Source organism: Mycteria americana, chromosome 1, assembly GCF_035582795.1.
Source record: "Mycteria americana isolate JAX WOST 10 ecotype Jacksonville Zoo and Gardens chromosome 1, USCA_MyAme_1.0, whole genome shotgun sequence".
NCBI lineage: Eukaryota > Metazoa > Chordata > Aves > Ciconiiformes > Ciconiidae > Mycteria > Mycteria americana.
Genome location: NC_134365.1, coordinates 154,324,386 through 154,350,313, shown reverse-complemented (window position 1 = coordinate 154,350,313; position 25,928 = coordinate 154,324,386). Strand labels below are relative to the sequence as shown.

The 25,928-nt window shown below is 42.7% G+C and overlaps 1 protein-coding gene and 1 long non-coding RNA gene across 3 annotated transcripts in view; one reads left to right on the top strand and one right to left on the bottom strand.

Moving 5' to 3' along the window:
• The window catches only part of SH3RF3 (SH3 domain containing ring finger 3), a 256,892-nt gene that overhangs the window by 118,889 nt on the left and 112,075 nt on the right, over positions 1 to 25,928 (bottom strand). The gene's annotated exons all lie outside the window — the stretch shown is intronic.
• LOC142420868 (uncharacterized) lies at positions 15,803 to 22,085 on the top strand. Its single transcript, XR_012778803.1, has 3 exons — positions 15,803 to 15,918; positions 16,309 to 16,458; positions 21,299 to 22,085. It is a non-coding gene; the product is annotated as an uncharacterized LOC142420868 (long non-coding RNA).

Below are 25,928 nucleotides of genomic sequence, written 5' to 3'. Positions count from 1 at the left end.
ACCAAGCCTTGAAGACAATGAAAAAGCGGGTCAGGGATGACGAAGATGAGCAGTTTTTTGTTCTCATTCTCCACGATGTGGCCACCAATGCTCAGCTATCCAGGAGGTCTTCACTGTTTCTCGGGCTACCTGACTGACCCTCATCTTGGCTGCAGACTTTTCCCTCTCCCACCCAGCTAGCATTTCTACCATCATTAGCCGTCAGGTTTTCATTGAATTTTTCCCATCGTTATCTGCTTGATGGGCAGGTGTCAGTCTGCTGCTAACCCTTCTCTAGCTAAGCAGCCCCAGGAGGCAGCTAGGTTTGATAGGTTTGATAGCGGGGCGATGCTGACCGATTTGTCAGGAATCAATCACAAGCTGCACAGTTCACTGCTTATTAAAAGGATGCCATCATTTGGCCATGTACACGTACGATGGCCAGTTAAATCAGACTGACAATCCGTTCCCAGCTCGGTACAAAGGAAAATACCAGTGCTGACAATATGACAGCTTTCCAGGGAGGCAGCTGTGGGAACGGGACGATGTGACGGTGAACAGGCTATCAGAGCATGCCATGCTGCAGTCACGGAAAATCCCAGTGCAGAGCAGTTGAACTACTACAAACACGTTACATATTTGTCTTCTTTCATTACATCTTGTCTAATCTCATTAAGCTAACAACCTAACCAATGGAAATAAACCACTCGCTCAACAAACAGTATGTAGTTCTAATTGGCATTAATAGGAGATACCCGCTGGCCCCTCTGTGCGTCAGAAAGGTGCAGTCCTCCAGCGCTGGCTCCCCTGCGGCAGATATCGGTAGTGCTGCCCATATCTGCTACCTTGGAGGCCGGGCAGCTCCCACTCCTCCTGGGAGCTAAGCCAGAAGGACACGCACTTGTGCAGAGAGCAGATCTTCCATAGGGCAGAAAAGGGAATAAGCACAATTTTCCTATACCCTGCTAATCCCCGGTGCAGGTGAGGTTCTCCAGCAGCAGGGTGTAGACCATTGCATGCCCTCAGAGACTCTGCCTTGGACCAAGGGACCAGTACTGTCAAGGATGCTCCTACAACTGGGAAAGCACCAAGCCCGCAAACGCACTCTCCTCCTGGTCTGTGCCAGTAATGTCTTTCGCTGCCAGTGAGGCACTGGCTGACTTGTGCAGTTTTTACATTCTTTAAATATTGCACAGGGTTATATTTCCACATCCAAGAATGATAAAAATTGGCAACACACAGAAGATTTACTCAGATTTATTCTTGTACCAGCAGCAGTGAAAATCTGCCTCCATGCTTTACTATATGAAGCACCATTTGTGGAATTGTTCATTAGCACTTCATTTATAAATCAGACTTTAAAAAAACTATTGGCAGTATCTCTCTCTTTCAAATTCCAAACTTTAATAAAAATAGATTTCCTTTTCAGAGTTCTGTGTATATAATACCTAGCAATAATTTTTTTAAATAATGTTTGTAAAATTTGGCCATAAATCTTTACCGCTGGCTTTCATTTATGAACCATGGGTGTGCCATTGAGCACAGGTTTTATTTAAAAGGGAACGTGCACATAGGACAACTCCTTTTGAGCCACCCATCATTTCACTAAATCGTTGTCCCAAGGAAGAAGGATTATTTTACCTCATCTTTCATAACGGGTTGGTCACCAAAGTGACTGCTTTGTGACAGTTCGCTGCTCTTGGCTCCTCAGGGCACGGCCACAGGACTGGATGCGGCCAGGGTCTGGTGCTAAAGAGTGATGGGGGCTGGCAGAACCTCCCCTGGCCCTCCCTGCCTGCTCCCAGCCCACCCAGCCCTGGGGTTAATGCATCAGCTGAACCTCAAGGAAGGGTAATTACTTGCTGAGATGATGTGATTTGACCACATGCCAAGCCCCCATGCCTCCTTATCCACTTAGAAACAGATTTGCACAATGTGCATTTTGCTCAGAAACATCTGAAAAGATTAATAAATGATCGTGCAAACTATTACTCACATGAACGCTCCCCCTCCTGCTAGTGCCAAGTCTCATAAATCCATTGGGATTCTTCAGGTTTTCAACTTTCCTAAAAGACCCAGCTCCTGGAGGCCAGAAAAGCCTCCCAGTCCTGCTCTGGTGAAGAGGAAAATCCACTGGAGGCCTCAATGCAGGCACGTCTGTTGGCCATTCCTCCCCAACAGGGACAAGCAGAAGCCAGTGGCTAATTCCCCCTTTAATCACCTCTGGTGTTGCAAATATGTTGGTTTTTTTTTTCAATAGAAATGTATTTTTACAAATTAGGAAGGTTTTAACTCACACCTTCAGGGATGTGAATATATAAAGCTTGCCTACGTAAAACTTTAGTGGTGAAACCCCACCAGGTGATTTTCTTATCTCAAAAAGAGAAGGCATACTTTGCTGAAAAACAAATTATCTCAGTGCACGCATTCATTGTACAAATTTATTCATTTAACAGAAATACTTAAAAAAACCTCAGCTACTCATCTGATGCTCTAATCAAGAAATTACAATCGCCTGGGAGATAAATATTGCTGTTTACTATTTATAACTGTTAATAAGCCTCATCCCATGAAGTAAACAATTTTCATTTCCAGTCCAAAAGATTCTCTTTAGTGAAAGAAAAAGCATAATCTGATTTTTCAAAACACACCAAAACCAGACAGAATTAGAGAGGCAAGTATTTAGTTAAGGAACTTCCTTCTCACGTGCTAAGCCCCATCACTTCTCACCATATATGACACTCCTGCATATTTCAATTTACATGGCACATTTGCTCCGATGATTTATTAAATTAAATGGCAAAAGAAGGTGGGGGAGGAGAGGCCTTATGTGAAAAGAGAGGTTTAGAATAGATCCAAAAGAAAGCACATTGCAAGACAAAAGATAATCATAACTGGGGCACTTCTGTAATCTGTTTTTGAAGTAACATGAATTTAAATTTTAGACATACCCTTTGATCTAACTTCTTTTTTTTTTTTTAAAGAAACACATATAGTACAAAAGCTGCAAGCAAAAACTGCTATTAATTTCTGGTGGATGCAAAGAGTTCTTAATACAAGCATTTGCAGGGCTTCATCGTTTCACAGAGGGAACACTGAGGGCAAGGCTTGTGGTTTACAGATCAACACCTCCTATCAGTGGTGCTTTTCAGGCGACCACCGCCAGCCTCTTCGTGCTATAAAAATGGCCTAAAATTGGCAAGCTTGGTTCTGGGTTTCCTTGAAAGTAAAAGGAGTTTTCCTACTGAGTGAAGAAATGTTATCCGGCTTCTGCTTCCAAGTAATAAGTGCCCTGTTTTACTATTCATCTGCGGTTGTTTTACCACCAGGAAGGTGAAATGGAAAAATGTCCAAATTCAAAAAATCTGTCCGTACATGGAACAGGGCCATGTACCTATTACATTACAGGCTCTGTCGTCTGCTGTGATAACAAATATGTATGCAAGGAAGAAACCCAAGAAACGCTGCAGACACCAAAGCAGAGCACCCTGCGCATGCAATATGATTGGGTTATTGTTTAAGACCCCTTTTAGGGGATGAAAATATTTCTCTGGCAACGCTGCAAAGGTAAAAACAGCTCAAATTATCTGCTGTGTAAGCACCACTCACATGAATGAAATATGCCCAGGGACTATGAATCTTGTGACAGACCTTTCCTAGCTGTATTATCCATAGCACGCTCTACATTTTTAGATAGGAAACACATTTCTTTGCTCCTTTATGTTTGTTTACCTTGGTCTTCCCATTTCTACTTCACATTACTCATATCTGTTAGGCAGCTGGCTCTGTTGGGATGATAAAACTGACAATTTCAGAGCCACATATCCTTGCTCTGAGAAGAAAGCAGCTTGCCTGTGCCACTCACAAGAAATTCAAACATGAAGACTCACCCATGAACATGGTCAAACCCCCTTCTGGGAAGTACTATGGCATGTGTTGCGACTTTCTGGTTGGAAATGTCCCTGGCAAGGGCTTTTGAAAGAGTCCACATGAGGGGATGTGCTGATGCCCAGCCAGGGGTTTGCGAGATGCCTCACACAACACAGAGAGGCTGCGGCTCTTTTTAACAACACTGACAACAACGCTGGGCTAACTGTAGTGCTTATCACCACTTCTTCCTAAACACAAGACCAGTAGCAGGAACAAAAAGGAAGAGCTACGAGATACAAACAAGAACAAATTAAGAAGTCGGTACACAGAGTGGAGAACAACATCATGAAACCGCAGTAAGCACTTTATAAACCCCAAATTACATAGGACTGTCTGAAAAATAGTTGACTACGTCAAACAATACCCTCACCAGCAATTCTTTAAACTACCAATTTGTCCAGTCACTTTCCTCTTCTAAAATTAATTTTAACACTTAACCTGATGCACTGAAGGCATAAATAAAACAGCCATCAATAAGTATTGTTAATTGCTACTTCTCTGTGGAGATTTGGGTTGGTGGGTCGCATCCCTCATGTCCTTTGCCATCACTACAAAAGCTGAAAGGGCAGGATGGGACCAAGGATGACAATGGGCCAGCTCCCACTCTGGCTGTGGCAGGTGCTCCCCTGTCCTGCCTGTCCTGCACTGCCGTGGGCACAGCACATCCCATGAGCAGCTGGGAGGAAACATCACAGATACACGAAGGCGGCAGAAAAAATACAAGTAATACCTGAATGAAGGAGCGCTCTGCAGACAAGGGAAAAAACAAAAGTCCTTGTTCCCTTCCTGGAAACATTGTTTGTACCAGTTGAAGATGATAGTAAAGAAGAGCCATTTTCCCAGGGAATAAAATTATCTTGTTTTTCTGAAGATAACATTACAAGTCTAAAACAAAAAGGGTATGGAGTTATCGCATCCAGTTCAAAATTTAATCTACTGAATATACGTGTGCATAAAACCAACACACTCCTATGAAATCAACTTCTCTTTATCTGTCTGGCTTGTTCTCATGAGACATGTTAAAAGAATAGCAAATGTTTTAGGATTCAAAATTTGAAATATTTCAAGATATCTAGAAATAGGAACTTTTGAATGGTTCAAAAACACATAACATACTAAACCAAGCACATTTCCTTTTATTCCAATTTAACATCAAATTCCAGCCTCTCCTGGCAGATCCTACTTGGAGGATCTTCGCCCTGTTAAGTCTCATTCCTGCTAATTGTCTGCTGAAAGCTGAATAAATATGCTTTCAGGGTAGCCAATGTGCTTTGAGGGTTTTGGCTGTCTGTTGGTATGAAGGATCTAAATTTTCCTCCTTCCTGGTTTTTTTGGTTGTTGCTGTGGTTTTGAGAACGATTATGTTAATATTTTGAAAGCAATCCATGCCTTCTTTTTACTTCAGTAATTATTTCCACATCATTCAGTGCTTCCAGCTTTGGAAATATTTCCTGGGTTCCTCCTGGTGGGCATCTGCCCCATAACGTAAAAGGGGGTAAGCATGCCACATTTGTTTTTCGGTAACTGGGAGGTATGTAGCTAGCTGTGGAATAAAATTACTCCAAGGCCAGCCTTGGCTCTGTTTCAGTTTCAAAGTTATTTCTTACTTCCACACAGAATTAATTCTGGGATACAGCAGACACTTATATTTGTCCTAATTTTGAAATCTGACTCAAGGTCTTTAAATGTTGTTTTCATTCACACTGCAATAGATCTCTCTACTTTAAGGAAACATTTACTACGTATTTTCAACCCATTTGAGGTTTAACCTCATAAAAATCTCCTTAAGGTGATGACCTTCGCACTGATCCATTTCCATCACAGCTGAATGTAAAATACTTATTTGGGAGTACACTCCGCTTAATTTTCCTATTGAATGAGGCTTGGCCTAGAAAGCCAGTGTTTTGTAGGGGATGAATTTCCAATGTAAGTTTTGAATGATATCACAGAAGTTAGAGAGAGGTGGGCAAGATCAAAACAATAAATACACCTTCAGAGTGCCGGGCATCCCCTGCAAAGAGGAAGAGCTGGCAACCTGCTCATCACAGCAGGGTTGACTCGGTGGTCCTCATTCATGGAAGTAGGCCAATACATTTGAAGGGAGCTTTATTGAGTAAGTGAGGTACAGCTCAGTGTAAGGATGACAAGAATTAGCTCATCGGCTGGCCAAAAAAGCTAATCTTTCTTGCTCAGTCCTCTCCTAAAAGCTGTGCCTTAACCCATAAAATCACATTGTGTTTTTTGCATTTCCACTTGGATGTCAGGAGAGCCTCCCTCCAACTTCTGAAAGACAGAGCGAGCCATGGCTCTGCCATGTTTTAATTGGTTCACTTGGGAGCCACCCAGATTTGAATTCCTGATTTATGTTAATCATGGACTGAAAATTCTCTTTATGCCAGAGAAGTCCTTCTTATTCCACCCTCACTTAATGTCATAGCAGGGAAATATACATGAATGCAATTAACATTTATGTTCTTAACTGGACTTGGACAGAAAAAAAAAAAAATCTCTGTCAGCTAGTGTAAAATTTACCACTTCCATTTTTATTTTAAGAAGAATTAAGTAACTCAGGCTTTTGCAAAGGAACAGACAAAGGCTATGTACCCATCACTTCTACTTTGTAGTCTCAGATGCTACATGCATATATTTAGGGGATAAAAAAAATCAATAAAAAAACCAAAGGGTTTTAAAAAATGCAGATCGACTTTCCCATTCCTGGGTTTACCATCCCCTGACGTTCCAAGAAGCTGGAAGGAACTCACTTTCATCCTCAAGAAAAACAAGACTTGGCCAACTCCACCACATGCACCCAAAGTTCATCAGGACACTTTGGAAGAGAAAGGCTCTGCCTACGTCAGGGCGTGGCGTGGAGCCATAGAAGAGGATTGGCAGAGTGGAAGAGCCAGTGCTGAGGACCTAAGGACTGTGCTGTAGGTGCTTTGTGAGCTTTACCTCAGATGAGGGTCCAGTCTGTGGCCATGAACTAAATGCCCATTACCAGCTGGGGTATATGAGATGTGCTGGACTGCATCTTCCCACTCAGTTTTCTCTGAAAAGAATCAAATTTGTGTGCTCCAAGACCACCCCATGACAGAGCCAAAGCACAGTTAAGTAGGATGCTTGGATGAGACACTTCAAACACACACTCCTGGTCCAAACAATAATACCCATGTAGACAAATGCACAGTGACCAGAGAAAGAAGATGCATGGTGTTTACTTCTGCCCCAGAAAACTTGACAGAACAAAGTGCCATCTCTCCCCAGCCCTCCTGCAACCTCCTACTCTTATTGTGCAGCTGAAGGAGGCTGCCACAACTCTTTCTTCCCTGAGGTTCACGCTGCTGTACTTGCACCAGCCAGCTTAAAAACAGGCAGTATGGGTCTATTATATGCTAGTACTTGTCATTCGCAAAGCTCTTTAAAGTCTGTTAACTTGTACTGGACATAGGTGAAACAGGATCAGTAGACTTAGACCAATGTGAAAGAGGTGTGCGTGAGCCTCCAGCCCAAGGAGCAGCACTGCCCCATTAATGAGAGAGACCCTCCCAAGTCAGCTGGGGTCACCCCGCAGCAAGTACAGCCTTTTCCCTGCTGGCACTCATTCTGCCACCCCGACACCCCATGTAACATGTGCAGCAGTTCAGCACTCTTTCCTCACCATTTATGCTACCCCGTGAAAAGCTATAATTACCCCACTGCCATATGGTGTAGAGATGGGTGGGAGCAGCAGAATCAGAGCAGATCAAAGAAGTGTTCATCTGACCACCTTTGACAAATGGAGATGAGGAACCTGAGCCTTTTTGGAGATCCATGGGGATTTGGTCAATTCAGGGGAAGGCCCAAGCCAAGCTGATTTCTCCTGCAGTGGAAGGCAGAGCTACTGCAAGGTGGGGAAGACAGCAATTCCTGAAGCACCTCCCACCCAGGCAACAGGAGAAGTGCTGTAATAAAGTCTGCCCAGTCCAGACTTCACATCCCCCTCCCATGTGCTTCCCCATCCCCTCCTGCACAGTAGCCTCTGTGCGCAAAGACCCCTCCCGAACAAACGCACAGCCCTCTTCCTTGCTTGTCCTTCAGCTGCTAAAGAGCATCGCATCCTCCTGTTAACTCCAGTCCACTCGAAGCAGTGCTTTTTTATCAGCCCTTCCTCCTCCTGTCCAATTTCTCCCCCAACAAGGTTGTTCCACTTCATTTAGGTCCTATGTCTTCCAGTTTTCCCAATATTGTATCTTAGTTTTATCTATGTCTTTTATATAACGTATACTTATCAGCCTCTTGTGTCCCAACGTACTAAAAGAGGGCACTTGAGCTTTAGAAATTCAGCAACTGTTTTTTAAAAACCTCCTGCTTTGTGCGTCATTCATTCCAACACGCTGAAGACCAATTTTCCCTTAACAGGGTCTCAGGAACCTGAAGAACCTGGACAGGACAGATGAAGTGGAATTGCTTCATTTCTAATAACCCAGACATAGTGCAAAGTGCTCTGAGAGTATTTCATTCAGCACTTATTTATTGTTCATAATTCACCTCCTTCTGACAGAGAAGGGCATGATAGAGCTAATTTAATATTTCCATGGTCAGTTTCCATTCATATTTGAGTGAAATATCAGTAAATAAAACTGAAGCACCATTTATTAAGCTTCTGAAATTGTCACAGGTTAGGTTATCAAACACATTGTGTGCCGACAGCGTGAAAATTAATTCACAGTCCTGCTCCCCAGATAGTGGCCAAGGAATCATTCAATCCAGCTGACCAGTGCTTTTGAGAAGCCCTGCGTCCTTCCAAAAATATGGCCCGATTAAAAAGTCCAGCTGAGATAAATAAGAATCGAGTGAATATGGCAATTTATACAGAATTGTTTAATGGAGCTGAGCAAAGCTGTTTGGTTGGGGTGGAGGGGGAAGAAAGTGCATTTGGTGTATGAGAAACATGAAATGGATTTGTGTCAGATTGTTCCAGGCCACAAAAGATGAAATCCTTCTCACCCCCAAAAGGAAAATGTTCCATCTCAGCATTTACTAACTGAAGCAGAGGGGTTTTTCTTTTTCTTTTTTTCACAGAGACTTATCTATTTCAATCAGCATCTAACAACTGGCCGCTGTCAAGTCCTGGCTCTGCTGGAAGAAGCCTGGAGATGCCGAGACCTCGGCTTGGACTAGTGTTTGCAAGTCCTGCAGCCCTGCTTTCAGCAAGTTCACTAGGATTTATTGAGAGCCAGAAACCTGAAAGGTCTAAATAAGGATGCTTTAAAAGGTTAGCAAAAATAAAGACTCCTTCAGCCACTTCTAGATTCAAGGTAGATCTGAACTCATGCTGACTTTCAGAAATATTGGAAGAAATATTTCCTTCCCCTTTCCCCCAGTGCATACATTGTTTTAGCTTCCTGCAAGGTAAAAAAGGGAAATTATGGAAACTGCATAAAAGAAAGCTTGATCTCACAATATTTCCAGCTGACTTTGGCAGCTTTAAGAATATTGCGTAGGTTGCTGAACTACTAGATGTACATCCAGCCTGACCCTTTGAAGTGCAGACATCTTAAGTTCAAAGTGAGTCAGAGTTTAATAAAGTGATTTACTTAAATTGCCCATATTTTGAATTCTCAAGGGCCAAATGACCCATTTAATGTGAATGCCACCAATGAACAGCAATATACTGAAAGCCTGGAAGATACCAAAAATCTCCAAGGCTGAAAGCAAGGACTTACATAACCCAAGCACGACTACATCAACATTTCCTACTTACAACTCATTACAAATAAAAGAAGTTTGCAGGCAAGATAATTAAAGTAAAGGAAATGTGAGAAAGATAGAAAATACCAGAACTAGTCAATTAGGTGTTTTAGCTGAACTCATGCTTTTGGGCTATGATTTATTCTACTGGATGTGCCATTCGTTGGACTATCATAGTTCATCCACAGTCAGTGCTATTTGCCAAATCAAGTCATGCAAAGACCAGGCAGGGAAGGATCACTCACTGTAATACAGTACATCAATCAAAAGGGTTATTTTCATGGACTTGGTCTCTAATCAAGCAGCAAATCATTCTCCAGTTTTGCTATCAAGGACCATTACTTTTAGCAAGTGCTTAATCTGAAAAAAATGCATCTATTTGAAGCTACAGGGCATCTGGTAAGATATACTGAAGACAGAGGAAATGAAATATGTGCCACACAATTTACCCTCTCTGTAGCGTTTTGTGAATAGCTTATTTGTGGAGAGAGAGGTAAGTTGCTGGCAAGACAGGAGAGTTTTAGCTTTCTATGTGTCTCGTTTGTTGAGTTATTACAAAGGTCACTCCTGCACTTCAGTTGTCTTGAGTGCCACTTTTGATGGGGGAATTTTCAAATTATATCCAAGGTGCCTCAAATATTTGCAAAAGGCTTCAGGGTACATGTGCCTTTTTATTTTAAGTGCCTAGATAAAATTACTGTTACATCTGCGTGTTAAAGCATTTTCCCATCAAAGTCGGGGTAAAAGCCTATAAAGCCTCAATATGGCACCATCCAAATGTGGCTGTTCCTCCTGCAGGTGAAACATCCCTACCGGGTCACGCTGTGCCACCTGAACGTGCCGTCTGGGTCAGTGCTAATATGAGAGCGGCATTTACTGCATCCCTCTGGCCTGCCAACCATCACTTGGGAAATCCCAACCCAAGGGACTGTATACATGTACAATGCAGAGAAACAAGCAGCAATATCAAGGCTTACTTTGAGTTACCCCATAAACAAGTTTATCGCTCTTTCACATAACACAGTTAGCATCTTGCAGACCTAATAATCCGAACAGCTCCATTGTGCAGAGTGGGATATAGGGGCCCACATCAGCCTTCAGAAACTAGCAGTGATTGACACACGGGGTTTGCACCATCTGAAAAATTACTGTTCTCGTCTCCTCTGAGTTTTGCTTTCAAGGACAGATTTTTTGCAGTGGTCAAAACAGGCCAATATGCCCCCACATACACAACAGGTCAGCTTCCTGATGCCTTCTGTGGTAGGAAAACAGGATGGAGTGTGGACATAACAGGCCTGAAAGCTTCATGCTGGACCCTCTAATTCCTGTTTTTGACTGCTGGGTGTTGTTCACCATAACACTTTGCTCCAGGAGTGATCCCACTGAAATTCATGGGGTCACTGCAAAAGCAGACTATTATTTTTTGAGCAAGGAAAAACTGAGAGAAAAACACTCACGCAATGGATAAAACAAACATAGTCCTTTCTTGTACAGATCTTCTCTTCCTCGTCCCTTCAGATTTCTTCCACATTTTTAGGGGAAATGTTTTACTAAAAAGTGTTCTTAACTGCTTTCACAAAGAAGAAATTTAGTTGCTACTTAATGAATCCCACTAGTAACCATTCTTTGTTATACATAATGCACAGACCATACAGAATTACTTTGTAATGGCCGTTCAAAATGTGATCGAGATAATGAAACACATGTTAGATGAATGTGTCTTAATGTGTCCTCTCTGCTGCCAGCCGCTCGCTCTGCCTGCCTGCGCCTGCTAATTCCTAACAGCACGAGGAAACACCTCTACTAAGTCACCATCAGCTGAGCACATACGTACAGAAGAACCCAGAAGAAACCAGGTTTTGGATATAGCTCTGAGTACAGATAATCAACAAAGCGTATTTTTCTTTCTCACATATTTGTTTCAATTAGAGCTTATTGAATCATCTCTGCAGCCCCAGAGAGGGCTCAAGCAATCATCAGTGCTGCTCAGGCGGTAATTCAGGATGCCGTCTGGAATATTTGTCCTTTTTAATCATCTGCCACACACTGCTCTTTTAGGATGTTGTCACTCAGAGACTGAAGAACAAAAAGGAGTATTAAAGTGAAAGGGTGTCTGTTTGAATGTGGCAATTCCCTGCATAAAAATGAGTCCCCTTAATAGGAAGCCCAATCTATCTCCAGGCAATATTTCAAGTCCTTGTCTATCTGTAACCTCAGAGGAATGTAATTCCTTTATATTATTTAAGTTATACACTAGAGGAAGAAATTATGAGGTACCGGTCATTTAAAATGCTTTCTTTAAAATATACAATTAAAAGATCTAGCAGCTCTCCTAACAGCAATTTAATCATGCCAGTCGAAAAAAATACTGAATTTATTGGCATTTATAAAGTGTCATTTTGTCCTATAGCCTTTGGTCAGTAAACCAAGGTTTAAACAACTGCCCTCGCAGTCTCATTCACTAGTACCTGAGTGTGTAAAAACAGTAAGTGAAATGGCAGTGGACCAAAAAAGGCAAAGGAGTCCTAAAAGAAGATACACAGTGCTCATACACTCCTTAGTTCAAAACCTTAACTACGTTCAATGGCTTCCCACTTCCTAAAGTAGTTCTGTGCGTGGTTACTATATGGTTTGGAAAGTCCTGGGGGACTGAATATTTGGGCCAGACTTTTATCTCAGTTACCTGACTGTAAATCCGAAGCAGCTTGCTGATCTCAAAGGTATTATTCCAGTTTATAGGTTAGGAACAGTTCTGCCAGAGCAATGCACACTTTAAAAAAACCCTTTCTGAATTCAGCAGTCGTTCAAACAAGCTGAAAATCAACTGTATTGTTAGGAACCGTCACAAAAAAAGTAGGACTGCAATTGACAACATACATGCCTAGTAACTACATATTTGCTGCAACACTACGTTCAATTTTTTTTTCCCCTGAAGGAAGTGCCTACTTCTCTTATTCTACAGTCCTGTGCAAAACACCTCTGAAATCCAGGGCAGGTTCAGCAATGTGTTAACCATACACCATTATAAAACTAGAATGCCATTAATCCTAACATTTAAAAATTTCTCTCTTCTCAAAACAGCAGGGAAAAATGTGTCCTGAAATGGTATAAAACACCTGTGTAAGAACTTGGTCCAAAATGATTTTAAAAAGAAGAAAATCCACCACATTCAAGGAGCTTTTGGCTTGCCCACATATATGTGCATTAAAAATATGTTCTTCTCTGAAAGCGAGGCTGTGGAGAATTTCCAGCAAGTACTTGTAATATTTTACGGTCAAATACGTAGTTTAATTTTATTTGGGGCATTCTTAAGCAAAAGGCCATGCTCAGAAGGGTATTCGGGAATCATTTTCAGAATGAAAAGAGCCAGAGAGTTAAATGTCTCCAGAGCAGAACATGCATTTGAGAAGCAGATGACCCAAGTTCACATCTCTTCTGTCTCTGGATAGCTGTGTAGCACACAAGAGGGTGGATGCTATTTATTTATTTGCTTATTTATTGGAACAGTTCCACTTTCTATAAAGCACACGCTCACTGGAGCAGGAATCCACATTGCTCCCTTCCCAGCTCTACCACAGGCAGGACAAAGAAGCTTCTTCTGCTCTGGTGAGTATATTTACTACTTCATAACAAAACAACTTCAGGACTAATGGCTGAGAGCAACCACCTGGTCCTCAAGGCACAGTCCTGCAAGAGCTGCAGGGGTGAGCATCTGCCTTGAATTGAGCAGGACAAGGACATGGACCTGATCATCTTCCTGCTGTCATGGGCTCCTCTGCCGGGTTGGCAAACAGTGCTTGAATCCCCTTAAGCATCCACTCTCTGGAAGAAAAATCCAAACATGAACCATTCCCAGTACTTCCAAATTGTTTTCCTCAGCTTTTAGCCTGGTTTTCTAAGGATTATGTGATGCTACAAAGTGCCTGCCTCTCCAGCTGCCCTAGTGACTTTTAGCCTGCTGGGCACTTTCAGCCAAACCTGAGGCAGCGCAGAGTAGAGAGTTCAAAGGCATCGTGACGGTCATGCGGAGGAGACGGTGGTGAGTCCACACCAGTGAGGAGAGCCGGGAAGGGGAAGGAAAAGAGACTGGATTTTAGACTGGATATTAGGAAATTTTTCTTCCCCGAGAGGGTTATCAAGCATTGGAACAGACTGCCCAGGGAAGTGGTTGAGTCGCCATCCCTGGAGGTATTTAAAGGACGTTTGGATGAGGTACTTAGAGACATGGTGTAGTGGTGGTTTTTGGCAGTGTTAGGTTTATGGTTGGACTCGATGATCTTAAAGGTCTTTTCCAACCTATATGATTCTGTGATTCTGATTCTGTGATTCTGTGATTCTGTGAAGAGAGCAAGAGTCTTTTTGAGTTCTTGGACAGAAGAAAAGCTTCAGTTGAAACGTGTGTTACTAAACAACAGATCATCCTCGTGGGAGAAAAACTTTGGCTGAAAAGTGGATTCTCTGGTACGAATGAATGTGATGAATGGTGAGAATGGTGAGAATGAATTTCTCTGGTGAGAATGAATTTCTCTGGTGAGAATGAATGAATTATGTGATGAATGCACATTGCACCTGCAGCATAATTCAGTTAAAAGTCAATCAACCAAGAGACACATATCCATTGGAAAGCAGGCATCATTAGTTTGGCTGCTCATGGAGCTATTTGCTTATTAGCTGAGACAGCACCTCTCTCCACAGTATGCTGTGGGAAAAAATAAACCAACATGGAAAAGCATCTTCTTTTACTAAACCTAGGGGCACCTAGGTTTAGCAGTGAAGCACCACAACCTGAGAAGCAAATGCAATGAGTAGAAGACAAGAAATTTAGTCTGCCATTTCCACAATTAAAACTGAAATGAGAGGATAGTGGAAACAGTTGACTTCACAAGGCTGAAAATTGAACGCATCTAGTTCACTATGTCAGTAAAGATAAATACAAGGCCTCTGCATCTCCTTTTTCAATGTAAAAATGTATTTTGTTCATTCTGAAGGATTCTAAATACCATCTGATTTCTGAAACAAACATTATTTAAAGCTTAATTGCTTCTCTCAATGTTTAAGTTTCAAGTTTTTATCTGGCAATGCTCTATAATACAGTGTTAAAGGCCTCCTTAGTAATTTTTTAAAATAAAGATAACGCTTTTTCTGTTCTGCTTCTGATACTGATGCACAGGTAATTTATTTGTATATTGTAGGAGCTGTGTGAAGGGAACGGGATTTTAGTTGCTCACTTTAAAGACGTTAGCATATTGTTTTATGTTTAAAACACAGTTTTTTACCCAAGGGAAGTCTATAATCCAACAGCTGAGTTCTCTAACCATTCTCTATTCTAAGGTTTAAGACAGACCATGCCTGAAGTTGACTCCAGTCCTTTCTGTTTTCAAACTTAGCACAAGCAAAGGCCTTTAAAAATCTGCAAGGAACAGGGATCTGATCCTTTCAGAATAAAAACAGGTAAAGCACTCTCTGCACAAGTATGCATGCAAGTAGGTATTTTAAGAAGGTAAAACCTACCCCCAAAATAAATAGAGGAGCTGACTTGAAACATTAGATAAAGAAATTAGCAGAACTGTGAGAAACATGGAGGAACTGTTTCCAGAAATGAATCACAACCATATTAAAGTCTGAAAGCATCAACAAATGTTATGAAGGAACCCAAATATCCACAGCAATATTTTCTGTGTAGGTAATACAACGTTCCTTGATAACTCTGTTACTCTGTGCAACCATAAACAAGCCTCTTTCCCCAGCTTTGTTCTCTAATCGTGCAGGAAAAGCTCACGATAAAGCAATGTTGTTTTCCCCAGAGCACACTGTATGCCTAGCACTCTCTACTCCTCCAGCTCTCCAAGACTTCTAATTTATAAATTACAGAGGTTTAGCTTGAGAAACCCAGCTATACAGCAGTGACGGAAATTTCCCTTCCTCTTGGCAAAATATGACTTGTGCATATACATGCACGTAGCTCAAGATGAATTCCTCATACTTCAGGAATTTGGAATCGGCGGGACCAAGCTGCACTTTGGGCTGTGACAGAGAAGCTCATGAACAAACCCACGACTAGCTGAGGCTTTAGCTTGGTTTTCACATTACTAAACTTAAAAGACCTGAAAATTAAAAAAAAAAAAAAAAAGGCGAAAATGGCAAAAACATTTTGGGAGGGGAAAAAAATGAAAGCAAGCTGAAAAAATGCCCTTTTTTCTTCCCAGCACTACAAATCCCAGCTGATCAAGCTGGAATGACTCTGAGGGAAGGTCCCACATTCTTCCCAGTTATGAATGGGTAAGTCTCAAGTACCACCTTGAGCTCTACTTGGATGGAGCACCAAAAGGGTAAATGTTTATTTAGGCCTATGTCAAACACTTTGAATTTTTTCAGTATACAAAGCTGAGCTAGAATGTCATGAGTAAGTGAATATAGGGACATTATGGTATTTCCTCCTCTGCTGAAAAGGCATTTCATTTTAGAAATATGGTTTTGGTTCTGATTAAACTTGGGCACAAATTCAGGCCACTGCTTTATTTATGAATATGTATATTTCCACTCCCTGAAGTTAATTCCTGGACCTTTACAAAAAATACAATCCCCTCCAAACCAGGACTGCCACCAATGCTAGCTGCTGCGAGGGTAGGAAAGCCTGCCTTTGAGAAGGCTGTTTGCTCCGCCTGGCAGGAACTGCTTCTGAAAGCTGAAGAGGCTCTCGAGGAAACCCCACCGAGCAAGCGAGACACCCGGGACGTCAGAGTGATGTCTGAGAGGCAGAAGGACAGCCAGAAAAGGGCCATCACAAAACAACCAGCTCTGGAGGTTGGAGAGGACCTGGTAAGTACACAGGAGCTGCTGCTTGTCGCCTCTGTCTCTGCCCACTAATCCACTAACAATCATGGATTGCTATTTCACGGCAGTGCTCTAATTCAGTGAGTGACTTGTCTTCTCCTACGTGCCAATATACCCATACCATACCAGGTTTCTCATTCTCCATCCTACATACCCTGCTCAAATGTTTTCCATTCCCAAGAAAAATCCTTTGAGGCCAAGAGAAGACTTATTACACCCAGACCTCCTTCCACTTTCACTTTGATTGTCTGAATGACACTCTTTCAGTAATTAGGAAGCCATAAATACTTTTTTCCACATTTCAGTGCCTACAGAGAAAAAATGCTTACTGTTATAGGACTCCTTCTTCATAAGTTAAGCTAATGTCAACTCTGGAGTGTTCCTACTAAGACAGAAAAATCCCCTCTGTCTTCTGTCAAGCAGTATCTTTCATCAAAACTACTAATCTGCTTAACCATTTCCCAACTAAACAGACAAAAGTTTTCCCCAGTTAATATTCCATCAATTAGGGATTCGTGCAGGAACAGTAGTCTGAGTAATGCACATGTCAAATAAAACATTTAAAAATCCTATCACGACCGTGGCTGCAATGAGTGTGTATCCACTGCACACCTAATCAGCTTCAGGAAGGAGTTCACCTTCCCCTCTATCTAGGGGCCAAGATTAACAAATGAAGGATCAAATCTCCTTCCCAGAAAGAAAAAAAGCACAATCTGTTCTATCAGGTTGTTCGGACAAAAGCTCCAATTCCTGTTCGAATAGTTTATTCATTTGTAAGTTCATGTAAGATGAAAAACTGCCAGCTTCAGGAACAGAAACTTGCCCTTTGGATGGACTGAGCAAGCAGCAGTGTGACAGGGTTATCAATAGCCCTCGCGCCTGCATGCATCCACGTGCTTCAGGTCTTCCCCTCTCACGTTCCAATGCAGTGAATCCCACCTCACCACCACCGTTTTGCTAACAGTGTATTAGTGCTCTTGCCTTTAGGTCCTATGTTCCCTAGGGCAGAGGTTTCTCTAATTTACCTATGAAGTACCTGCAACTTGTCTCTGACAAAAATAGGGGAAAGGATGCATAATAAATCATGCTCTGAGGTCATCTGAAAGGTGTCAGTCGAAGCACAACAAGTCCATCCATGTGTATCAACAAGGCTGCACTGAGTGATACCCAGGTTTGCTGATCAAGTGAAAATAATCAGCAAGGACATTCGGCTTTTATGGCTCACTGATTAAAGACCAATAAATTTATGAACTGCTCAATGCCAAAAGCAAATCACTACAGAGCTGCTTAAGTGCAAAACTCCCTGGGGAGAACAGACACTGCACCAACAGAAGTCGCACAGGCAGATGCCAGACCTACAAACCCCCAAGGAACAGGCAACACCAGCACTCACCTTCCCGACTGTTGGGGTGCAGATGAAGTGACCTAATGTCTCACTGTTGTGGCCAGGCACAGTCCCCTTCCTCCTCCTGCTCTGCTCTACCTTTTCTTTAACCCTTGCTCCCTCTGTACTCATCTTAGTACTGAACTGATTCAAGCTCCTAAACCAGTGGAAAACTGTTGGCTTTGCTTTGGGTGAGTTTTCCAGATGAGTGAACTGGCTCAGCTTTGTCAAGTAACTGCAACCCGAAAGTGGGCTGCAAAGCCAGCCTGGCGTGGGCACAGCAAAAGGCCCACCTGTAGGGCTGTGGCACTCTCGGTGACAGCCCTCCACACCAACGGTGCTGCAAAGCCCTGTGCCCTGCCTAGGAGCAGGTCGAGATTGTTCCTGAGCACCAGGAGATCTTGAACAAGAAGTGCTCAGAGGTGATCCAGAAGAAAGGTGACATGCAGAAGGCGGAACACCAAGTTTGGTTTCTTGCTCCCATGGGGAAAGCTGCCAGCCTGGACAATGTGACCAAGCAGACAGCTATATGATAGAGGGCAAGCAATGAGCATTCAGTGTGAGAAAGACTGCGTCCAGGAGAGGCAAATAAAAGTCTGCCAGTCAACTAAAACACCAAATAAAATCCCAGAGTCCTGTTCAAAAACCCCCAAAGCAGATGACCACAAAAAAGGGTAAGACCAGGACAAGTCTGGGCATCGTCGCTTCCTACTCATCCTCCCCGTTGGGTCTCTTTTGTTTATCACGTAGGACAGAAGCTGATTGTCTCCACTCTCCAAACCCCTCACAAGCTATTTTTCATTCAGTTTTAAGCAGGACTGGTAGTGCTGAGCTCCCAGTGTGCTCGCAGTGACGGCAATGAAACACTCCAGCAGAAATTAACACTGGAGGGGGGAGGAGGAGAGACAATGGGTGTTTGAAAGAGCTTCTTTTCTCAGTCTACAAAGACAAGAGGAGAGCAATGTGCCATCTGTGTCGGCTCAGAGTGCTCTCGCTGGGTATGACCTCTCAATGATATTAAATGGATGCGATATTTTTAGTTTACACATTTCCACTTTTTGTGATGGTTCGGAAAATTCCCCGCAGCCTTATAAAAGTTATTTTGCTGCAGTGCAATTTAACAGCAATCCAGTGAGCTTTCCATAAGCCACAAACAGTAACACCGCCATTTGCCAGTCAGAATAATTTTCTTTATGTCCTTGGTAAGTCCACAGTTAAGTTCATCAATGTATTCAAAGATACAGTTTCGAGGCAAAAATGCCTTATCCCCAGCTTTGCATGCACAAGTACCAGTCACTTTTACAGTACCACCATCTGTTTTTCCACATACAGGCATTACAACTTCCAGAAGCCCACTAAAACACTAAGCCATTAAACTTCCTCATAGCTTTGGACCATCTGCTTCTTCATCCCAAAGGTTTCCCTCCCCACCTTCTACATTTTTTTCCCTAGCTAAGGATCAGAAGAAAAAAAAAATTCCTCCCAAGTAAGGACTGTGCATCTTCTAGCATATACAGGTTCATAGGTACAGTTACAACAGCCTAAAAAAATTATCTTGGACAAACTATGATTAAATTCCATGTTTTCACAACTACACATAAGGGTAACGTGACACGTGATGCTTCTGGGAACACACGCAAAGGCTCAAAACAGCATTATAGTGGATTCCCAGGGAATTTATCAACAAAGACTTTTTCTCTTATTCATTCCTTTAGCAACAACCTATCTTAAAGGATAGCATAAGAATGTGTAGACCCCATGGCGTCTAGAGAGAAACCAGATCTTTGTTTGTATACTTCCTAATATAATTTAGATCTCTGGTGATAAATATCTTATGGATTATCCCTTTTCATGCCCAAGTTCACTGCACTTTCCCACTGAGAAAATATTCTGTCAATCAATGTAGGTCCTGCTTCCTCTTTGTCGTATGCCAGTTTTCTTCCACAGTGCCAAATCCAGAACTAACAACTTACAGCAGGCAGAACAGATGGGCACACAACTGCCCTGAGCTATGGAGATGCTGTGAACTATTTTTAACAAATAAAAAAAAAAATTATGAATGGTTTATAAGGAGGTTTTCTGGGCCTGCCTCATGTAAAAGGTGAAGCAGTCACCATGGCCTCTTCCAGCCGTACAATCTATGCCTGCAATTAAGATGGTACCTTCAGGGGCAGCTTGGTTTAATTTATATTTAAATATAACAGAAGAACTGGTTATCAGTGCCCTGCTGAGTGCACAGAAGCACTGCACCTAAAAATACTCACAAGATCTTGGGACTCCTGCTGCGTATGTCAGCCATGGAGCTTCACCACCAGCAGTGCAGCACCCAGCACCACCACGGCCCCCGTCCAGCCTTCCTGGTTACAGTGGGACTTGGGCTTCTCCAAGCCCCATGCTAAATCCCAGTAATCCCGGTAATCTGGCTGGAGGGAGCACAGACCCTGAGGAGACATGGGTAGCCAAAGCCTCGCCCAACTACAAGCCAATTTTGCTCCAGCAGACATGAGCCTGGAAGCAGTTGACCCAAATGTTGTCTCTGTGCATGTATGGGTATAGTTTTCAAGGTATGGATGCTGTATGCATGAGTAGGTATGAAATGCATTTTTATTTCCACTACTTGTTTTTTAACACCATCTTAGCCTCCTGAAGCCACAGCAGTTTCCCCACATATAAATTGTGTAAATGTCAGATTTATATTCGAAGAACCTGAAAATAAGAATCATTTGCTACCACCACACAAATAGAACAGTTGGGAAGGGGAAAAAAAGAGGAATAAAAAACATATGAAGTATATTACTGAGCACAAAAAGCGAGCAAGCAATGGTATAAACGAGATGATAGCAAGAAAAGATCTCACTGCTCTTTGGGAAGATTTTCTGCGTACCACGTGAAGATATTGATATAAAATACTGTCTGTGTAAACCAGATTTGAGAAAATGGTGCCTCTGTGTCTGGATAGTCAGTGTATTAAGGATTAGATGCGACTTGGTAAAATTTGAAAGCTTCTCCAAATGCATTCTGTTAAATTTCTCATCAGTATTGCACAGAGGTAATTAAAACTGGTGAGAGTTCTTATATATGCTTATTGGCTTCCAGCTTCCCAATACTTTTTTTGCTTTATATTGCTAGGCCATTTCTTTCTCTTGTGCCAGAGATATACCAACTCCTTTAAAAAAGAAAGGCTAAAAAAAGGCAATACAATCCCCCAGGCAGGTCATTTAACACATGCTTTGCTTAACTGATTAGAAAAACCTAGCAATTTCTTGACTTAGACGATATAACTTCTCTAATGCCTCTACTGTTTATTACAAAGCGAGACAGAACAAGGGATAGGTGCCATTGCAGAACACGCTGCCTGTGGGGGCAGCACTCGATGCAAAAGCTCACTCTGCCGACCCCCAACCACCGCCCCCCTCGCACCTCCGTTTGCTGCCCCTCCAGGTTGTGCGGCGCTGCCGAGCTGCACCGATCACCCGAGTGATCCCAGCTGAAAGCAGTCATCTCAAAATACACCATAAAAATGGCAGCTGCAGAGGATGCAGCCATCCCTTTGCACGCCAGCTCCCTCCTGGGGACAGCCCCCTGGCCTGAGCAGGGGACCAGGACCTGGAGGCTGGTGCCGACTGGGCAGACCCTGTGCACCTGGGCAGTTTCATGCCTGCCGAAAGCCCATCTGCATCTGTGCTGCTGCCAAAGGAGATGGTCCCCGCCTTCCCGATGGACCCCCTTTCCTGCTTCCAGCCCTGTCACTTTTGTACACACGAGCACAATCAGCCCGTTCAAGGATTTAGTTGGACTAAAACCATAATCATTCTTCTCCTTTTGGTTTTGTTTTGTTGCACTGGTTTTCAACCGGTTTATCATGACAGAGAGGTCTGTTACGAGTGCCAGCACCTCACAAGGATGTGATAACCCAGTTATCAGGTGCTCACTCTTATTCTAAGAGTAAGTAGTATGAGCATATAAATGCAAGGCATTATTCACTACTGCAAACATGAAACTGCTTCCTCTAGCCACATCAGAATAGGAAAAGTGTTTCCATCTGCAAATGTGTTAGTTAACTTGTTTTAACTAATGTGATTTTAAGCCTTATGTGAACATAAATGTGGACAAGCCACAGGCTTCCCCACTGGTCTAGCCACAAACAACCTACATGTTTTTAAATAAAGCTTGCCCTCACTTGTATCCTACATTGTATCCTAGAGTTCTCCTGGTTTGCACATGCAAATTTAACTGACGGATCGAGCATACAAATCCAGTGCTCATGTTAGGAGGAAGTAAACAGGATTTGCTGGTGTGCAGGCATCCTCAGACCCAGTTTTGCTGGTGGGCTGAAGCTGCAAAGCATGGCTGCTGCAGACAGCATCGCACCGTGGGGGAAGCACACCCTGCAAAGCCTCAACAGAGGCTAAACGCAACACATTTAGATCAAGTGCCATCTTCCAAATGGTGTAGAAATCTAATATGGACCTAATCCTATGCGCCTACAGAAAGGTCTCTTAGTAGGAGGTCCCCAAATACTTTGTGGATCCTACACCACGTCTCACAGAGAGGAGAGGCATAAGTATGTGGGGAGCATGACAGAAACTTTCAAACCTCTGGAACTAGACACGTGGGAAACTAGAGCAAACTTGTGCCTTTGTCCTGCTCCTCAGTCTTTTGGTGTGTCCCTTCTTCCTGTTTTGTCCCCCTCACACAGCATCACTTCTAGAGGGGACACAGCAGGAGCCAAATTACTGGGAGCTGTGTTCATATCTCCCGTGTTGAGCATGGCCTCCTAAGTTTGTTCAGGAGCTCAAGCTACCACAGCACTCTGCCAGAGTCCTCACTTCCAGGCATAATTCACCACAAGCCCTCTTGCAAACTTCTCTCTTTTCTCCCAAGAGAATTAAGGACCTCATTGCAAAATGTCAGCTGCTGAGGAAAGGCAAGATTTTATCCCATTTTTGACGTACACTGTTTCCTAAGGAAGGTAAAAATTGGTGAGTTTTTCCTTTACTGTGTCACCCTTCAGAAGCTATTTCATCAGCTGCTGGAGTTCCTCCAGCTCTCTGGGGCATCCTAACGACCCCTCAGACAGTTGGGCACACTTTGCTATCGATTTTGAGAGCCAAGGTTTGAGCACTGGGGCTAAGCCTTGGACCCCTTTGCTGTCCCAGCCCCTCTGAGTGCCACCCCAAGCTTTCTTGTCACGCTGACACCTGAGAATTGATACTCTGGGGTCAGTTAGTGAGGTGTCCCTGAAGCCAAGGAAGCAGAGGACACCTGCCACAGGGCTGGGACCTCATGTCACTGCAGTTTTTACACTATTGCAGCAGGTAGCATCTCTCTGGTAGTGGGAAAAAAGGCAAGAAAGGCCAAAAATTAGGGTTCTGCACTCCTGTGGTAGAGGGCTTTGCACAGGGAACAGGGAACTGCACAGGGAACAATGCAGAACACTGCATTGGGCAGTATTTCCCCACACAGGATACCTCGTCCCTGTTTCCCCAGGGTCAGCAGGAAATCCACACCTAATTTCAGCAAAAGTGAGACCCGGGTTTGTTGCCTCAGGCAGGCAGCAGACACAAAGGTCTGACACCAAAGAGTAAGGAGACATGCCTTTTAATCTCCACAATTTAAATGGGTTTGTCTTCTTTGCAACAGACAGATGTTGCCTGACAAATCTAGTAATGAAACTTTCATAAATTCTAACATGTTCTTCTGTAAAGCACAGCTCTGAGAGGCTACAGAGCAAGGCTAAATGAGCTCCAGTTCCCATTCACACCGCACGAAAGCATTCTCTGACTGTGAATAAAACATGTCTTTATCACCCTCCTCCCCCATTAAAATGAAAACCTATGACCTGCTACCCCAGCTGATGATAGCTTTACCTTTCTGGGGGAAAAAGAGAAAGCAAGCCACCAAAATGAAACCTTGAAGGCTACCAGCTGCATGTGCTTTAATTCCGAGGAGAGCATTTGTATGCCTGTCTTGCAGAGACACGATATGGATCCTAAAGACTGTTTAATACAGCTATTAACAGTTTATTTGAGCCACCCTCACATAAGACTCAATTTGCACTCAGTAGCAAGGTGTGAAACAGGGAAGGCTGCTGTTTGCATCCACGTTCGAGAGGTCTCATCAATCCATAGGAGGACTGAGAAGCATGCCAGGTCCAGAGGGCTTTGCTCCACCGATCTGCTTTCCATGCCCTGCCATCCCTCCCCCCCACCCCGAGCCTCTCCAGCAGCGGCGAGGAGTTACTTCTGTGCCCTGCTTTTATCTTGCTGCAATTACGGGATGAGTGAAATCTGACTGCATTTCAATGCCACCTGTTGTAAAGCCCAAGAACAATATGCATTGAGACTCGCAGCTGTTTCCTATATTGTGCTCATTTTTAATATTGTGAAGCCAGAATTCCCAGAGTATTAAACCAGCCTGAATTTAAAACAAAAAAACAAAGCCACGGCTGCAATGCAATTTAACAGAAACCACAGAAGCACATGCTTTGCACTGAGGTTTACTCCTCACTACACAGAAATGATCTGGCCGGCGCGTACAAAGGGACCCATTCAAACAGTCCCCAAAAGCAAGCAGGATTACACTCATGAAGTACACATTGGACTTGGCACAGACCCCCTTCTCGTGTAATCATTTTAGCAAAGAGAAAAGGTGCTCCAATTACTTTAATGCTGTCTCAGATGTTCTGCAGATTCTACTTCTTTAATTGTATTAGTTATTAAATCTGCCCTCTGACCATAACCTAAAGTTTCCACATAATTAAGTACTTCACCTATGCTATGAACAAATAAACTTTTCTCTTTCTGTATGCGAGTACACATATATGAACAAAACAAGCATGTAACAGTGCCTCTTCTCCCCCGTCCTGAAAATATTCTTTGCTGTTTATAAATTTTGGATGTGTGTAAGTTCTCCCAATCATTTTCTGAAAATGCTCCACAAAAACGTTGAAGCCTATCAGCAAAAAGAAACGTGAGAAGGTTTCCCAATGAAAAACTGACAGCAGCAAGGGCGTCCTGCATCGCTCTTGCTATCCCTTAGAGTCCCTTTCACGTTTGCTGTGACATTGAACACAGTGCCATCCCTCTGAACTGAAGCACAAAGATCGGTTCAAAGGTTAGGTCATCCCATTTAGCTCCCACACAAAGGCCCCAACATAAAACCCTACCCCTGATTATTTATAGCATAAATCAAGACACTGTCCAGAAGACCAAAGCATCCCAAGCCTGCCTCAACTGGCCTTATCAATAGCTTGTTGTCTTGCCTTATGCCAGGCCTATCTTCGCAGCAATAATCATGCAAATCGACAGCAAGTCATGCATATATATTTGTAATTTATGTGGTCAGGGTTAACTCAGCACCTTTAGTGAAACCGTGGAAGAAGAACTCCAGCAAAGCAGAACCAAATCCAAGGACATCCATAGTGAAACACTGCAGAAAATGCTGTAAGTAATACTCTCAGAAGCAGATTTTTAAAATACTCAGTTATCAGTACATGGATTAAGTTTTATGTCATGCATCCCATCACTTAAACTATTTGTATCAGCCACTTTTATAATTTAAGTCTTTTTTTACAAGGAGTTAAGATATCTTACTCTACATTTTAACAGCAACTCTATATTTTTATGAAGAAAGATACACATTTGTCATTTTTATTAGTGCGTGTCACAGACTCTATTCAGGTTTGAGAATATCTAAGAGAGAAGAAGAATCCACTGTTGTTAAAGGGCTAGCTGGATAGCATGATACAATGCTTAAGCTGGGCATAGTTTTGAACTGTAAGCCATTTGTTGGAATAAAATGAAGACTCAGCATCACATAAATATTTCATGAATTTGTATCAAATTTGCTGAATTGTTAGCTTCAGACAAAAGAAATCAGTGAAAAATGGAAAGGCTTCATTTTGACATTTTGAAAATGAAAGGTTTTGATTTTCTCATTTGAAGTTACTTCCATATACAAATTTCCCTTATTTCTTAGAATATTTGAATTGGTTTGAAACCAAAATAAAACCTTTCACTTCACATCAAACAAAATGTTTTACTCAACCCAAAGCATTTTGGAGGCTGTG